This window comes from Passer domesticus, chromosome 1 (genome assembly GCF_036417665.1).
Source record: "Passer domesticus isolate bPasDom1 chromosome 1, bPasDom1.hap1, whole genome shotgun sequence".
NCBI lineage: Eukaryota > Metazoa > Chordata > Aves > Passeriformes > Passeridae > Passer > Passer domesticus.
This window is the reverse complement of record NC_087474.1, coordinates 107,767,391-107,782,483: the sequence shown is the minus strand read 5'-3', so window position 1 is coordinate 107,782,483 and position 15,093 is coordinate 107,767,391. Positions and strand designations below refer to the sequence as shown.

The following is a 15,093-nucleotide window of genomic DNA, read 5'->3' as shown; positions in this document are numbered from 1 at the left end:
ATATCCCTAAAAAAGAAATCACCTTGAAGGCTGCTGTCAAGGAAAAAGGAAAAAAGAGAAGGCAGCAGGGAAACTCTTGCACAGTGAACCATAATATTGGTACAAATGACTCGAATAGTTAAAGAAAACTCAGGGTCTCAGTGGTTTCTGAATCTTGAAACAGTCTATTATAATATTTACTTTGAATTACAATTTTTCTTTCAGAATAATATGCAATGCTTTATACCAACACAGAGTAATATTAAACCTTAAAAAGGGATTAAATAATGCAGAAATTGAAAAATTAGGAATTTTAAAACCCACTTACCCGTATCAAAGAGGATCATAATGAATTTCATGTGGGTCTCAAAGTTCTTACCAAGCTAAAACCTGAATTATATAGTTTAATAAAAATAATAATTTAAGTTATTTTTTCCCAAGGTCATGCAACACAAAGGAATTTAAAATTTGTGTGTCAGAATACCAAAGAATATTAAGAGGCACCAAGCATTAGATCTTGATTTCAAGTATTTGCAAGACTTTTCTTCCTCAGTCTTGAACTGGTTTAAAAGCCAAAATTACCATTAAATATTATTCTATTTTCTAGTTTGCAACCAGGCTGTCGCTAAAAAAAAAAACATTGTGGTGGGAAAAGAATATTAAAAGAATAGAGCATTTTGAAAATTTAAGGATAACACATAATTTACAGAAATATCCTTCTCAAACTAACAGAAATTTGAAATCTTTTGAAGCTCTTCTGGACTTATTTAAATTTCAGCTTGTTAAGGACGGAGTTGATGATGACACATTACATGACAAGTAGTTCAGAAATTCCTAAAATAAAATTTCTTTAAAGTACAAAACTAAAAAGTAAAAGAAAGCAGTTTATCTGTCTTCAGAGTAGTGCATTGATTTTCCAATTTAAAAAGCATATTTCTAGGGTGGTTTTGATTATGCATTAGGTGACTATCCTTGTTTAACAATGCTTATTTCAGCTAAAACAAAAGAAAAATAATTTTCATTTAATCCATTATGGATCTGATCTGGAGTTTGTGGAAATCAGCCATTTAGTAAATTGGCATGGTCTTTGGGTCAGGCTGCATATGAAGAAGAAAATGCTTCTGGCCCCAAGAAATTTTATTTTTTTAAACTTGTAAATCTTGCAGATCTGGAATAGCAGCAATATGACATACTGACAGAACTTAGTTTACATATTGAGAATGTGAAGCTGACTTACAGATGCTGAATCACAAATAAAATGGTGAGACTTAACAAATAACATCAAAAAGCTTTATCTTTAGTCACCATTTTAATGAAGTGTAAGACAGTGGCCAATACCAGTTTTATGATGATTGCGTATTTATATATCTATTTATTCAAAATTTCTTTGATGGCAATATATGGGTTTTCTTGGTGGGTTGCACACAATGGAGTGCATTCTACTTTTAGATGCCTATAATTGTTTTAAATATATATCTATTTAAAGGGAGATCAGCACAATTCAATTACACTCTCTTCATTATTCTGTGTCCAGCGCTTTAAGCACTAAATGTTTTTGAATACCGCAGGCATTTACTCTACCAAAGAAACAGGGAAGGATACGCCCAATTTTCATTCAGTTTAAACAGGAATGAGTTACTATTTAACAATGACACAACTATCAGAAAATAGTTTTGAGTAGTACACTGCTCTTTCTTTTTATTCATGCTTATTAATTGTAAGTGAATTGAATCAAGCAATTATCATTTAAGTGTTGGTATTAGCATCCAGGTTTTTAGAAATCTTCCCAGACAGTCCAGAATGGAATATACCACTTGCTATTTTGGAGTTGAAAGCAGAGTAGGAAACAAACCTTCAGCATACTGCTAACGAAACAGAGTGGGATTGAAAATGTTGTAATGAAATTGCTAAAGGGAGTAAGTTCTCAAGCAAATCGGGCATTGTTCAAATACTAAATCTTGTTTTGCATTCCAGCAAGCAGAAAAAAGGGAGATGCAACAAAGAAAACAGACATCATCTTAGATTAGTCCAACGTAAATGAAAGAAAGAAAGCAAGCTGAAAATTGTAGAAGAGTTGATTTCACTACATGTTTATGTTAATAGGGTATTTGACTTTTGAATGCTTCATAAACCTTGTTATGTTCAGTGCTATTTGAGGTAGTAAAACAGCTGGAACTCTGCCAGAAGCTTTAATTGGAATCAGCTTAGCAGGCGCTGACAAGGTTTCCTAGTGTTTAGTTTCAACCTTATAATAAAAATGCAAAATTATGTGCTATATATTTTCTGTTCCTCTTTGGTGTACGCCCATAAAGGTGAGACATAGCTGTGCTGGAAAATAGATTTTTTTTTTCTCACATGCCTCAGGCCAGTGTTTTAACAGGGCAGCGTGAGTAGTGTTGCTTATAATTAGATATTTCCTCACAAAGGAGGCTGCAGAAACTCACCATAGAGCTCTCCTTTTTTGTACATCTTGGTTATTGATTAGGCCAGTGTGTCAGATGGCCACAATAACACCAGAGGTGTTAGCAGTATGACTAGGGAATGGGATCAGAGGGCATCACCAAAGAAACATCAGAGGAGTAGTGTGATTACACTCTTCATCTAACAATAAATTAGAGGGCTGCAGATCAGGGCATCTTGCCATACAGAAGGAAGGGATTATTGTTTTGTGGAGTCAGCGATGCAGGCCTGTCCATACAGAGGAATCTGAAAAAACAAAATTTTGTCCCAGGAAACAACTGTACTGTTTGAGCCTTTGAAACTGATTAGATTCTTGGATTCAGGACTATTAAAAAAAGATTATTCATTCATTATCTATAGCTACAAATTAATAGATTAAAAAAAAACTTTCTCCCTTCAGATTGTCTGCATGATCTCTTGGAATTCTATACTTGATAAATGTAGGTCATGGAGATAGGTAACAAATATAGATAAATGACTTTCACCAAGGTTGTTAAGACAGGAATGAATCCCCCGATAATATTACATTGTCAAGAGGCCAAAAGTAGTCAGGAAAGTCATGTCTGGGAAACATAGTTTTCAGAGTTTTAATAGAAAATCTTCACCTTGGGAAACTTTTAGTTCACTGAAAATTCCACCTGCCCTGTCCATCCCCACCCCATGAAGCCATTCTTTGCAGGCTATTTATAGTCTCACTACTAAACCTCACTACAAAGTGCATTCAATGTAGTTCCTCATAAACTTTACTATGTTTAAATACATAAAGTGAAAACAAGAATAAGAAACAGCAAAAGCCATGTTTGTTTGTTATTTGTAATTACTTTGAAATATCATGGCTGAGTAGCACAAAGGTACTGACTGAGGTGGAAATAATTTTTCCAGGCCAACAGAAGTTTTATAAACTTGCTCCCAGCCACAGGCTCAGGTTTTGCAAGGATCTGTAGTCTCAGACCCATAAAGGCTTTTGAGTTCCCTGGCCTGGGGATTTAAGGTGAAGGCAGATGATTTGACAATTTGTCAGTAGCTCAGTTCTGCAGTCCAACAAATATACCTGTAAGAAGTGCAGTGCTTCAGGACTTGTAGGTGCTTCCTTTGAACTGAGCTTATTTTCAGCTTGCTTTAGGTATCATAGCAATTGTCTATCAGTCAGGTGCCTACTGCCTAAATTTGCCTTAGTTTTTCACTTTTTCACAGCACAGCACATAATGCTGATTAATAGAGAGTAGTAATAACTAGCAATTCTATGCAGACTTAATACTTTATCACCCTGGAATAAAAATGGGCTGAGAGACAGCATAGGCATAGGAGGATACAGAGATTTTAGACTGTGAAAACCCATAAATCTTCATGGTCAGTCACTACTTATTAAAGGGATACAACCCTGAGAGACAGGTAAATCTGTTCTAAAGTTAGCAAAAAGGACAGAAGAACAAATATAATGGGGAATTCAGAACTAAGAAGAAAGTGAGGGAGAGCACATTCTAATAGGTAATGTAAAGAACTTAGTAACAAGTGGATGGAAAATTGAGAACAGAGGTAACCGCAATCCGTAATTGTGGATTGTTTCCACAGTCATCTTATCAGAGCTTCACATGCTGAGGAATCTTTGTACCTCTCTCCCTGATTCTTTTGAGTAAACCAGTGGGGCACTGGAAAGTGAACATAGAGGAAAGGTACTTATATGTTCAAATGTGTAGCAGTATGATAAAGGATTTTTTTCCAATTATAATTAGGTAATTCAGACTATGATTTTTAGTTTAATTACAACTGCAATAATAACTGTTTCTTGTTTATTTATTAGGCAGTTAAGATTTCAATTAAACTAACAATACATTTTGACTCTGCATATATGTTATGGCTCCTTTTTTTGCCCAGAACAACATTTTGAAAGCATGAGTGAATACCACATGTATGCACCTTGCTTTCTCTGAAGAAATACACAAGTCTGTGGAAAAAGGAAAATAAAGACCGTGTTTGAAAACTGGTAAGAACATACGCCTGTGTACTTATCATACCTTTAACATTAAAGATCATCCACTGGCTATCCCAGCTGCTGTTCTGTTCCATCTTATACTTGTTATGATTGATAATTTTACATGTTTAGTTGTTTCTTAGGGATCTCTGCAGGAAAATAAAACAAAAGTAAAGCAATAAAACACTCTCATCACCTCCGAAGTTCGAAAAGAATTTGTCCCAGTAGTCTGTCTTTTACTAAAATTCTGTTCTGAGTGATTACTGAAGCTCCACAAAATAAAAAAGATTTCGGTTTCTCTTTGCAGTTTCTAATAGATGTCCTGACAGACTCTCATTGTAAAAATGGTTGTAAGAAATCAAGTCTTACCAGCCCTTGTGATCCTTGCATGAGGTTGGTAAGAAACCAGCAACTAGAAGCTAGGGTTTGTTTATGGTCTCTTTGCCTTGTTTGGTGCAGACTTTTTGTTTCCCTTTCTCAAAGGGCAGTTAAGAGTAACTGGTATAACTGGACCCATTGGTTTTTGTTCTAGAATTCTCTGTAGAGAACATGGAAGCAATCTTCTGTGTTCAGCATATGTCTGATGGAGTTCTGTATTTTCCATGGTTACAGTCATATTTAACTCAGGAACACCTTCCTTACCATCAAGTAGAAAGAGGAAGCAGCATTGTTCTCATCAGCATCTAATTCCATATTACAGCACTTCGTTTTCAGATTCTCCAAAGATAAATGTTATTTATACACTTTTATCTGCAATACTATAACTGCATTACAATGGGAATGAAATTTCCTTTCTTTAGGTGGCAGAAATTATTTTAAAGACAAGAAAGAATTTAATTGATGGCTAAAATCATCCTCCTCATCAGAGAAACAAAGTTGAAGAGTGCTGTTCAGCTGACCAACTGACAAGAGATAAGAAAAAGTCGAACATCTAGCAACTCTAAGATTATCAAAAGCTGAACATCTAGTATCTATCACTATATATCAGATAAGATTGAGCAATAGGAACTAAATGCAGGGGGAAAAAGCAAAAAATAAGTTAGAGAACAAGTTTAGCACAAGTGCAGAGGAATACGTCTGAAAGGTGCTGCAAAACTAGATAAAATACAGTTTGAACTCTGCAGAGTTTGTATTTGCCCATTCTCTTTTTTTAAGGAAAAGTAATGCAACTCCAAAATATTTTCCCTCTCTGGATATTCTAAAAGCATCAGGTGCACTAAATGAAGCATATTTGAATGGTGATAAATTATCAGTAGGCACAACACCCTTGTTCTGATCAGGACGGAATTGATTTTTGCAGCAGCCAGGAAGGGCATGGCCAGGACCCTGTAGTTATTCCACACTACCTCACGCCATGCAGAATGGACAGAGAGACGGTGTGTCCCTTCCAGTGTGGGCTGGGGGAAGAGTGTGTGTTTGTGTGGTGACAGATTCCACATGGGGAGCATTGTGTGTGAATTTTTTGCTTGCCTTTTACACTCTGTTATTAATATTGTTGTTACTACTTATTTTCTTATTTCATTCCTCTTTTTAGTAAATTGTTTTTATCGCAACCCATGATCTATTTTGTGCCTCCAGTTTTCCTCTTCATCTCACTGCAGGGGAAGGGGTGTGGGGAGGAAATGAGAGAGCAGCATGCAGCCTGATGTGTTCCACTGAGAATAGTAAATTGGGGAATGCCATTCCTTAACCATGGAACACTATAATGCCCATCTATGGAAACACTTTTGAGGGAAGTAAAAGCTTGTGAAAGTGGAAAAAATATGATTCCATTTTTTTATTTCAGATTTGAGTGCTATTTATAGTTAGCTTTCTTCATCAAAAGAGTTTTGAAAGTTCATTTTGTGCATCTATTTTAAGTTCACCTATTAAGAACCTTATTTTTGCCCCTGTCCCTACAGGTAGGTTACACAATACATACCCATGGTCTGATGTGTCAATTATACAAAGTAATGGAATCAAGCTGTCCATCTGATGATCAAGATTAATTTGTCATGCGAGCATTGCTGATCTGTGTCTGTGCCACTGCAAGTGCTTTTGTGACATATACTGTGTTTACTCTGTTGCTGTTGATTACACATGGGTCTGTTGAGGCCAGAGTAATTTTGACATATCTTTGACTCCAGCTGAAGGTTTTTCCTTGCTCTGACTCACAAAACTCTACAAGGAAGGCTATATGATTTGGACAACCAAGCTGTAGATATTTCAGCACATGTGCTAGGCTATACTGTCTCATACAAGAATGGGCTTTGTTACTAATTAGGGTTATGAGCAGGGTGGAACATCTTCATACAACCCTACATCAACCACTTTGTACGTACCATGCACAAGAAAAGCCAGCTCAGGCTTTCTTCTTAAATCAACCACATTATGTCTAAATGGACCACTTTATATGCAAATAAAAAAGGAATTGTAACATTTCTAAAGGTACAAAATATTTGAGTAGGTGATATCTTTTATAAACATTAAAATGTGGTAAATTGGTCACATAGCCAACGTACAAGCATTTGATCTTTCTGCCATTCCCTGCAAAGTACAATGCTCTAAACTGCACTTCAGCTTCTGAGAAATGTCATAGGGAATTTTTCATAGAGCTCAGGTTTTTCTTAGCAAACTCTCCTTCTTGTAAGGAAAGCTGATTCCTAGCAAGGTATTCCTTCTTGTTAATCAAAACCTGCCTTTAAAATGTTGTGACAGTATGAATAGTTATACATATGACTAGGAAAGGATCTGTGTGCACGACCGTGTGTGACAGAAATCTGATTGCTACCAGCATCCAGCATGTGTTGGATATTTATATTTTAAGTTACGCGGCTATGTCATACTACAAAAAAAAATCAGAAATATAGAGTCTATAACTTACTACAGGATAAATTTTGCTAAACAAGCTCATTTAAAATTACTCAAGGTGTACTTCAAAGGTATTTCTATATTTAAAATGAGTTTGTGTTCTCAAGTGTGTATGTGTGTGGTCAATATAGTTTATAGACTGATACATTTTGTGACATGCAAGTTGCAGGAAGGTGATTCAATGTACCATTTCATGTACCAATTAGTGCCGTAAATCATCTGTGAGCTGGACAATCTAATTGTTTGTTTATCACTTCCAGCAGGATGAGGCAGGAAACTGCTGCCAGCTGTTGATATTCTGCCTTTGTTTTGAAACTCTGTGCAGAGGAAACAGCTGCTTGCAGTGGGACTTTTGGGAGCTGAAAGGTGATCCATAGTCCTAAAATCTGTGATAAATTAGGAATTGATGTTGTCTGAGTGAACATGTTACTGCAGGTTGGTTAAATAAAGGAATGTAGGTTACTGAGGTAAAGTCCACAATAGCGATTTTTTTGTCTGTGCTCTACAGATCAATTTTATGACAGTATTACCATGCCAGAGCACATACCTAAAATACTAATCAAATTCTTGAGGAGTTTATTCCCCATACAATTTAAATTTTTCAGTCTGAGGTGTGATATATGCTAAACCTGAGTTATCTCCCTGAATTATCACAAGCTGCAAATACAGACGAGGTAAAATGTTACCATCTTTTTACACAAAAAATAATCTTTGTTAAGTAGAGAATTATAATCTTGCTCTTTCAGAAGAATGAAGAAGTAAAGCAGACAGGACAGTTCTGTGTAAAAAGGAGCAGATGTGAACTGCTGGTCCTGATTCTGTTTAATCAAGTAGAGACAAAGTTCTGATAGACAGGAACAAGTCTAAAGCAAAGACTTTTCAGGATAGAAATATTACTGCCATTTCCTTGTCTGGACATCTAATGCAATGAAACCGGAAAACAAATTTGACTCTGTGTATCAGCAAGGATTTCCTACATTATAAGGGAACCATGAAAGAGGATTTAAAAGCCAATCTTTCTTTCTTCCTCTTATCACAGGGGTTGCAGAGGCACTCTATTTTTCTTTCTTGTCCAGTTCTAAAGGGACTTGATGGCCCTTTGCATTCTGGATGGCAGAGGGGTAAATACAAGTCATTTAAACCTGTGTCATCTTTCAAAGTTGCCAGGCACTGTTCTTTTCATTATTGTTACACAGTGTTCATGAACACTTTTGTTTGGTTTCTTTGTAATTTTCTTTAGTTTGCCAAAAGACCATAACAATAATTCATATTGCAACAGAACAGAGCTATTTAAAAATATTGCATATTTACCAGTAATATGAATAGGCAATTTTAGTACAGTCACCTGATACTAGGATTTTCAAAACAATGTGGAGGATAATTCCTTTAGACTGCCTGGAAAATCCCAGCCTGGGATCTTAGCAGCATACAGAATATATTAAGAATACAGATATGTCAGAAGATTCTCATAGTTATATACAGTCTTTATAAAGTGTTTTACTTGCTCCCATGAATTGGTTTAAATGGTTCACAGACTTTGCAAGGCATAAATTGCACTCAGAAAGTAGAATGGGTTTTTTTTTCCACAATAATTTTCCTTCTTGGAAAATATATTTAGTGCAGAATGAAACTTACTGCATAAGTCTCCCTTTTGTGTATCTTCCATAAACTTCAGACAACCCTCTTCTTAAGTAACCTTATCTCTTAAAAAAGTAATTGTTATAGCCCTCTGCTGGGGTAGAATTATCTGACTTTTCTCATCAAATCTCATTATTTTAACAGATAGGGCAGTGTGTAATTGTCTTCACTCTAAGAACACTTGCTAATCAAAAATTCTAAAAACACTTGGCTGATTCTTTGATAAAGACTGAAAGAATCAGCAAATCTCTGGGAGAAGTCAGCAGGTGTAACCAGTATGCCTATTTTTCATGTTTCTATTGAGACTTATCCTATCTGTGCATCAGTTTTATGAGAATTCATGTGTGTGCTAAGTTATTTTGATCAACATTTGTTAGGGTGAGAACAAAGATATAAAACTACACAAAAATTTACAAAAAGGTTATGTTGTAGAATACCTGTTACTTGAACTCAAGATGCCCTTGACATTTAGATTCAGGGCTCTTTCAAGATATTAGAGGCAGCATTCCCAGGGAGTCACTCCTATGTTCTACTGTGGTGGTACAAAACTACAAATCTACAGCTGTGGTGTAGGACTTAGCTGGCACCCAGGGACTCAACACACTGACGGTGAGATCTGGCCTGGTTGCCAGGGATTTTCTATTATTTGTGACAGTTTTTTTCAATCATTAGCTTCCAAATCACTTGCCATACAGTTGATGTAAAACCCAATTTAAACCATGGATATCCTTGTATAGGCTCTGTCCCAGAAGCTAAAGAGTTTCAGATTCCTTTCTCAAACAAAGTCAGAAACATGTTATTTCTCATTAGAATGGATTTTCTAGCTCCAGGCAATGCTCTGGTCTACTTCAGAGCAGTAGGTAGGTGACTCTGGCAACAGCTGCAGGAAACTCACGCTCTGAGTGAATAAAAAAAGGTCAAATATCTAGGCCAAATTTCCTCTGATGTAAACCAGAAATCTTATTACCAACTTACACACTTCTATTAAAGCTCTGTGGTCCTTGGATGAAAATCTCTGCATATTATTGCATTATCTTTGTTCCGTGCATTTGTCAAGGCCTGAATTCAGTGCAGCAGCATGCTTTCTTAAACACTGACAATTGCACAGTGTCTGGTACTCCTGAATTAATTCAGAATTTCTGTTTTTTAAAACCAATTCCTCCCCACATTCATTAAAAATAATCCTAAAAACAAAACAAGCAAAAACCCCCTCATCAGGTAGTCAAAAGCCTTAGTACCAAAAATGACAAATACATTTGGAAGTAGTGCTAATCAAATTTGATTTTATGACTGAAGAACTTAATCTAAGAAAGAAACCCTTAGGAGACATGTGGGTGACTATTGCACTGGGTTTTTTATCCTGCAACGTAAGTTTAAGAAAAGCTTCATTTTTTGTATGCTCCTTGTTGAACCTGCTAAATAGAAACAGTCTGCAAAGGGAATAAATCTAACAAATTTACCATGTGTTACCAGGATTTTCTTTAAAGATGTGTTTTTTCCTTTCAGCAAGCTTATCCTGGAGCTCTTTTGTCAACCAGTATTGTCATCGTTCAGCTTCACAACCACATTTTTTAGGGCTTGTCCAATACTTTCACTATAATAATTTTTAAATTAATGAAAGTTATTAGTTCATTAGTTATTAGTCATTAGTTCATAAAATCATAGTCATCCAGTACTTTACTATGATCGGTATACCTCATCCTCATGATGGCCTTGTGAAACAGATAAATAATCTTGATCTATATTAAGGATGGGAAAGGTCACACACAAAATACATATGGACCATGTTCTAAGACTCCCAAGTTAGCACTGATTTAATTGTACTCTAACAAGAGATACCATGTAGAGCTAATTGGCTGGTCCCAGTGCAAGTACTTTGGGTTGCCTGACCATAAAGTTATTCTGTTATCTATCATATTGGTTATGGTTATCTGGTATGAAGAATCCAGGTTTCTCATGTGCTTTAGCTCCTGAATTTAATCAGAGCAGACTTAATTCTAACCTGTGACGCAGACATAATTTGAGATGTTAAAAAAAAGACTTAGCTCCACAAAGGAGCATAAGACATATGACTATTTAAGCAGAAGTTGGGCACTCACAACCCTCTGAGGATCAGAGTCTTTCTGATCTAATCATGGTTCTATATGCCAAGAAGAGAACTGGTTTTCACCACTGATTCCTAAAGTTATTGCTGTTGTCACCAGAATATCCAGATGAGGTTTTCCTTCCAAGCTGTTTTGGCAGAGGAATCTATCAATGAAAGAGCTTGCATGCTTTTGACATTCTCCTGTTTGACTGTTCCTCCTGCTGCTGAAATCATCCCTAGGAATGTGTTGTAGAAAAGGTCTTCTACTTGTTGAAGAAAGCTTGCACATCTTTCCTGACATCAGATATGTGCTGGTTTGGCAGCACTGCATGGAGAGTGTTTGATCTGAACATTTCTGTAAATAGGTACAAACCAGTCAGGTGGAACCATGAAAAACTTGAATGCACAGTTTTGCTGGGTCCACCCTCAAAATGTACTTTTATGGAATAGCAGCATAGCAAAGAATAGAGCCTAAAATAATAATGCACACCCCTGCCCCCCCAAATCTCAAAGCGTGTTAGCTTTGATTTTTTTGTTAAATTCAGACCCATTTTTTCTGAAATCTTTTTTTCCTTCTCCAAAAGAACATTGCCATTATTGCAGTGAAACAAAACAAATGAAAGATTTCTAAGAAAAGAATGGCAAAAAAATTAATTTTATTTTTTTTTCTACCACTTGATATAATAATTTCTCCACATGATCTGGATTTGGTAAGACTGCCAGAGGAATGACCTTGTTCTGTACTTCAGTTTATGTTTTCATCTTCAAGAATTTGAGGTGGCTTATGAGCCAGGAAATGTAAAATATGAGAACACACCTTAAAGCAAATACATTTCTTTTATGGAATAAATAGAAAATTGCAGCTTCTTATATGGCAGAAGTTATAAGATTGTAATAAAATCAAACCTGAAATTTCCAATTTTATGTTATATTTTTCTCTTGTCAGAGGGAAACTTAATAAGAACTGCCTTTGGTAAAAGGCATCTAAAAGAAAAGCAGATGAAAGGGGAAAGTAAGTGTGGGGTTTCATTTATTTATTTATTTACTTAGTATCATGCTGAAGACTTTCATTATTTACCTTATTTTATTGAGGAGAAAAATGCTTTTCGGTACAGCTAGAGAAAAGTGCTTGTCATACCTGAAATTTATTTGGTCTTAAAGCCAGCATTTACATTTAGGTTTGTGCCACTTTCAGCAGAAATTTGGGATTATTAGCATACTTCCAGAATAACATATCTTTTTGTCACTAATTAGAATTTTTTTCCTAAAAATTCTGTTACAGAAACATAAATGATAGGATCATTTTATCATTCCCTTAAACACCTCCAGGAATTTTGACTCCACCATCTTCCCGGGCAGTCCCTTCCAATGCTTTCTTGACAACCCTTTCTATGAAGAAATTTATCCTAATGTCCAGCCTGAACCTTTCCTGGCATGGCTTGAGGCCATGTTGTTTTGTCCTGTTACTTGTTACCTGGGACAAGAGGCCCCTACCTTGCTAAAACCTCATTTCAAGCAATTGTAGAGAGTGGAAAGGTCACTCCTGAGCCTCCTCTTCTCCAGGCTAATCAACCCTAGATCCCTCAGTTGTTCCTCACAGGATTTACCTCTAGATACATTCCTACCAGACCAACTTGAGATTAGAAATCTGAAATTTCTTTCCCAAAATAGTTTTGCCATATTAGATAGAAAGTAACTTCTGAAAGTCACAGATGTAATATAAAGTGTATCTTACACTTTTCTGACATGAATACTAGAGCTCTGGAAAAGTAGAAGACTGCCACAGTAGAAAATTAATTCCTTGATATGACCTTATTGTAAAGTTTAGGCAGTTCTTAAACTCATTTCCTGTATCTTCTAGTCATCTCACCTTACCTTGTACTAAGGGATCTGGCTGCATTTTCAGAGTAGTTTATAGATGGACTTTTAAGTGCAAATGATTTGACGCTGGAATTGTGTGTTTGTCATTCCTGGTAAAGTGGATGATCTAAGATTTCTGCTTAAAGGTGATACTGGAATAGAAGACTGTACAAATAACAAATGATAATAATTAAGCAGAACAGTCTGAGCATGAAAAGTAGCACTAACACAGCTCCCCCAGGTGCCTCTTCCTGACTTGAAGAGTTCACCTTGAGGATGAATTGCCAGTTCATTCTCCATGCCCATGAAATTTCTAGTCTCTCTGAGAGACTCTATTAGCAGCAATTTTGTTTGTAATTTGTAGACATGTCAATCACCTAATTTCATATAGACCACTGAACAATTATTAGAATGCAACAATTTGGATTTTTACTGACCCAGGCTGAATTTCAGCTGGTAATTTACATGTGAAAGACTCCATATGGTATTACAAAGTCCCCAAGCCTGCAGTTTCCAACTGTTTATTTAATTCAGGTATGCTTATTAGTTTTAACACATTCACACAGTCTACACAACTTAGTTTGTAGATCTGCATGGATAAATGCCATTGACTTGCTAATGCATGTGGAAAGCATATTTTGCTAAATTAATTTGGTGGGCTTAGGACATTAATCAAAAGTGGTAGTAATTTCAGAGCCTTCAATTTCTTTCCTCTTTTGGTTGTTCCTTGTTTTCAGACTGGGGGCTTAAATTCTTCACTCCGGAAGTATTGCACAGAATCACAGAATGCTTGGGGTTGGAAAGGACCTCTGGGTATAATCTAGTCCACCCCCTTTCTAAAGCAGGTTCAACTGGAGCAGGTTGCACAGGTTCACATCTAGCTGGTTTATGAATATGTTCAGAGCAAGAGACTCCACAGCCTCTCGGTTGCCTGTTCTCATCCTATGTCACTCCCGAAGTTCCCTTCATGTCATTCAGTTTGTGCCCATTGCCCTTTTCTGAACTGAAAAGAGCCCATCTCCATCCTTGACACCTGCTTTTAAGAGGTTTGTATGTATTGATAATATCCTCCTTATGTATTGATAAGCCATCTCTTCTGGCTAAACAGCCCCAGTTCCCTCAGTCTCTTCTTCATAAGAGAGTTGACCCAGCCCCCTGATCATTTGACTGGCTACATGTCCTTATTGTACTGAGGAGCCCAGAACTGGACACAGCACTTCAGATTTGGCTTCACCAGGCTGAGTGAAGCAGACAGATCACCTCCTGTGACATGCTGGTAGTGCTCTTCTCTGTGCAGCCCACTGGCCTTCTTGGCCCCAAGGGCCACTGCTGGCTCATGGACAGCTTGTTGTCCACCAGGATTGCCAGGTCCTTCTCTGCAGAGTTGCTTTCCAGCAGATCAGCCCCTAACCTGTACTGGTGTGTTGGATTGTTATTTCTCTTCAGTACCCTGAAACTTCCCTGTGTTGAACCTGAGCAGGTCTCTGCCCAAACATCTATCCTTACATGGACGCTTTTGCCCTCATTTTTGTTGTGCTGTCCAGCTTGACTCTCTGCCCAACCACATACAGCTTGAGGCTCCACCTTGTTCCTGAGAGCCCTGGTATATGGAAGCTGTGTGAATATACCCTTCCTGTGGCCTGGACTGTGGCCCAGGGCCCAGTGTCTGCTTTCTAGGAGTCTTCCCTGAATCACAGGGACGTTTGTCCCTGGACATGGAAAAATGTGAGAAGGTTCAGAGGTTCCATTTTGCTTGAGCAGATGCTGTGCAGTTTAGATAAACTGACTTAACCATTTGTTCAAGGTTTTAATCCTTGGAGAGCTGCTAAAATATTTGGACACCTGGGAGCACGTGAATACTACTGACTTCCCTAATGCATTTATCATTAATGTTTTTTCTGGAATTAACAATTTCAACTAAGAACTCGCATAATATCAGATTTTATGAGAAGTTCTCATTCTTGCCTAGCTAGAAAAACCACAAGGGAGCAGCCTTTCTTAAGGTTTCTCAGGCCTTTTGGTTATCAACCAGTAAGTATAGAGAGGCACAAACAAATAAAGTTAAGGTAGGACTTTCCATGCATATCAGATATTTCAACACTTGACAGAGGGAAATTCACTTTGTTTTATTTTATTTAAAGGCAGTGCTCAGTCTTGCATGAGACAGAGTGTGCTTGGCCCAGACCTACAAGAGCTAATTAGCATACTAGGAATTAACTAGGAGAGCAAGTGCTGTGCTGCATTAGCT

General features: G+C 36.9%; 1 long non-coding RNA gene across 3 annotated transcripts in view; it reads right to left on the bottom strand.

Annotated features, from left to right (window-relative positions):
• LOC135308078 (uncharacterized) overlaps positions 1–15,093 on the bottom strand; it is a 269,531-nt gene that overhangs the window by 164,289 nt on the left and 90,149 nt on the right. For 2 of the 3 annotated variants that reach the window (XR_010368616.1, XR_010368618.1), the window contains exon 4: positions 4,455–4,560. This is a non-coding gene — a long non-coding RNA (uncharacterized LOC135308078). Of the gene's footprint in view, positions 1–307; positions 370–4,454; positions 4,561–15,093 lie in introns of all 3 variants that reach the window. The other variant, XR_010368617.1, reaches the window with a different exon arrangement.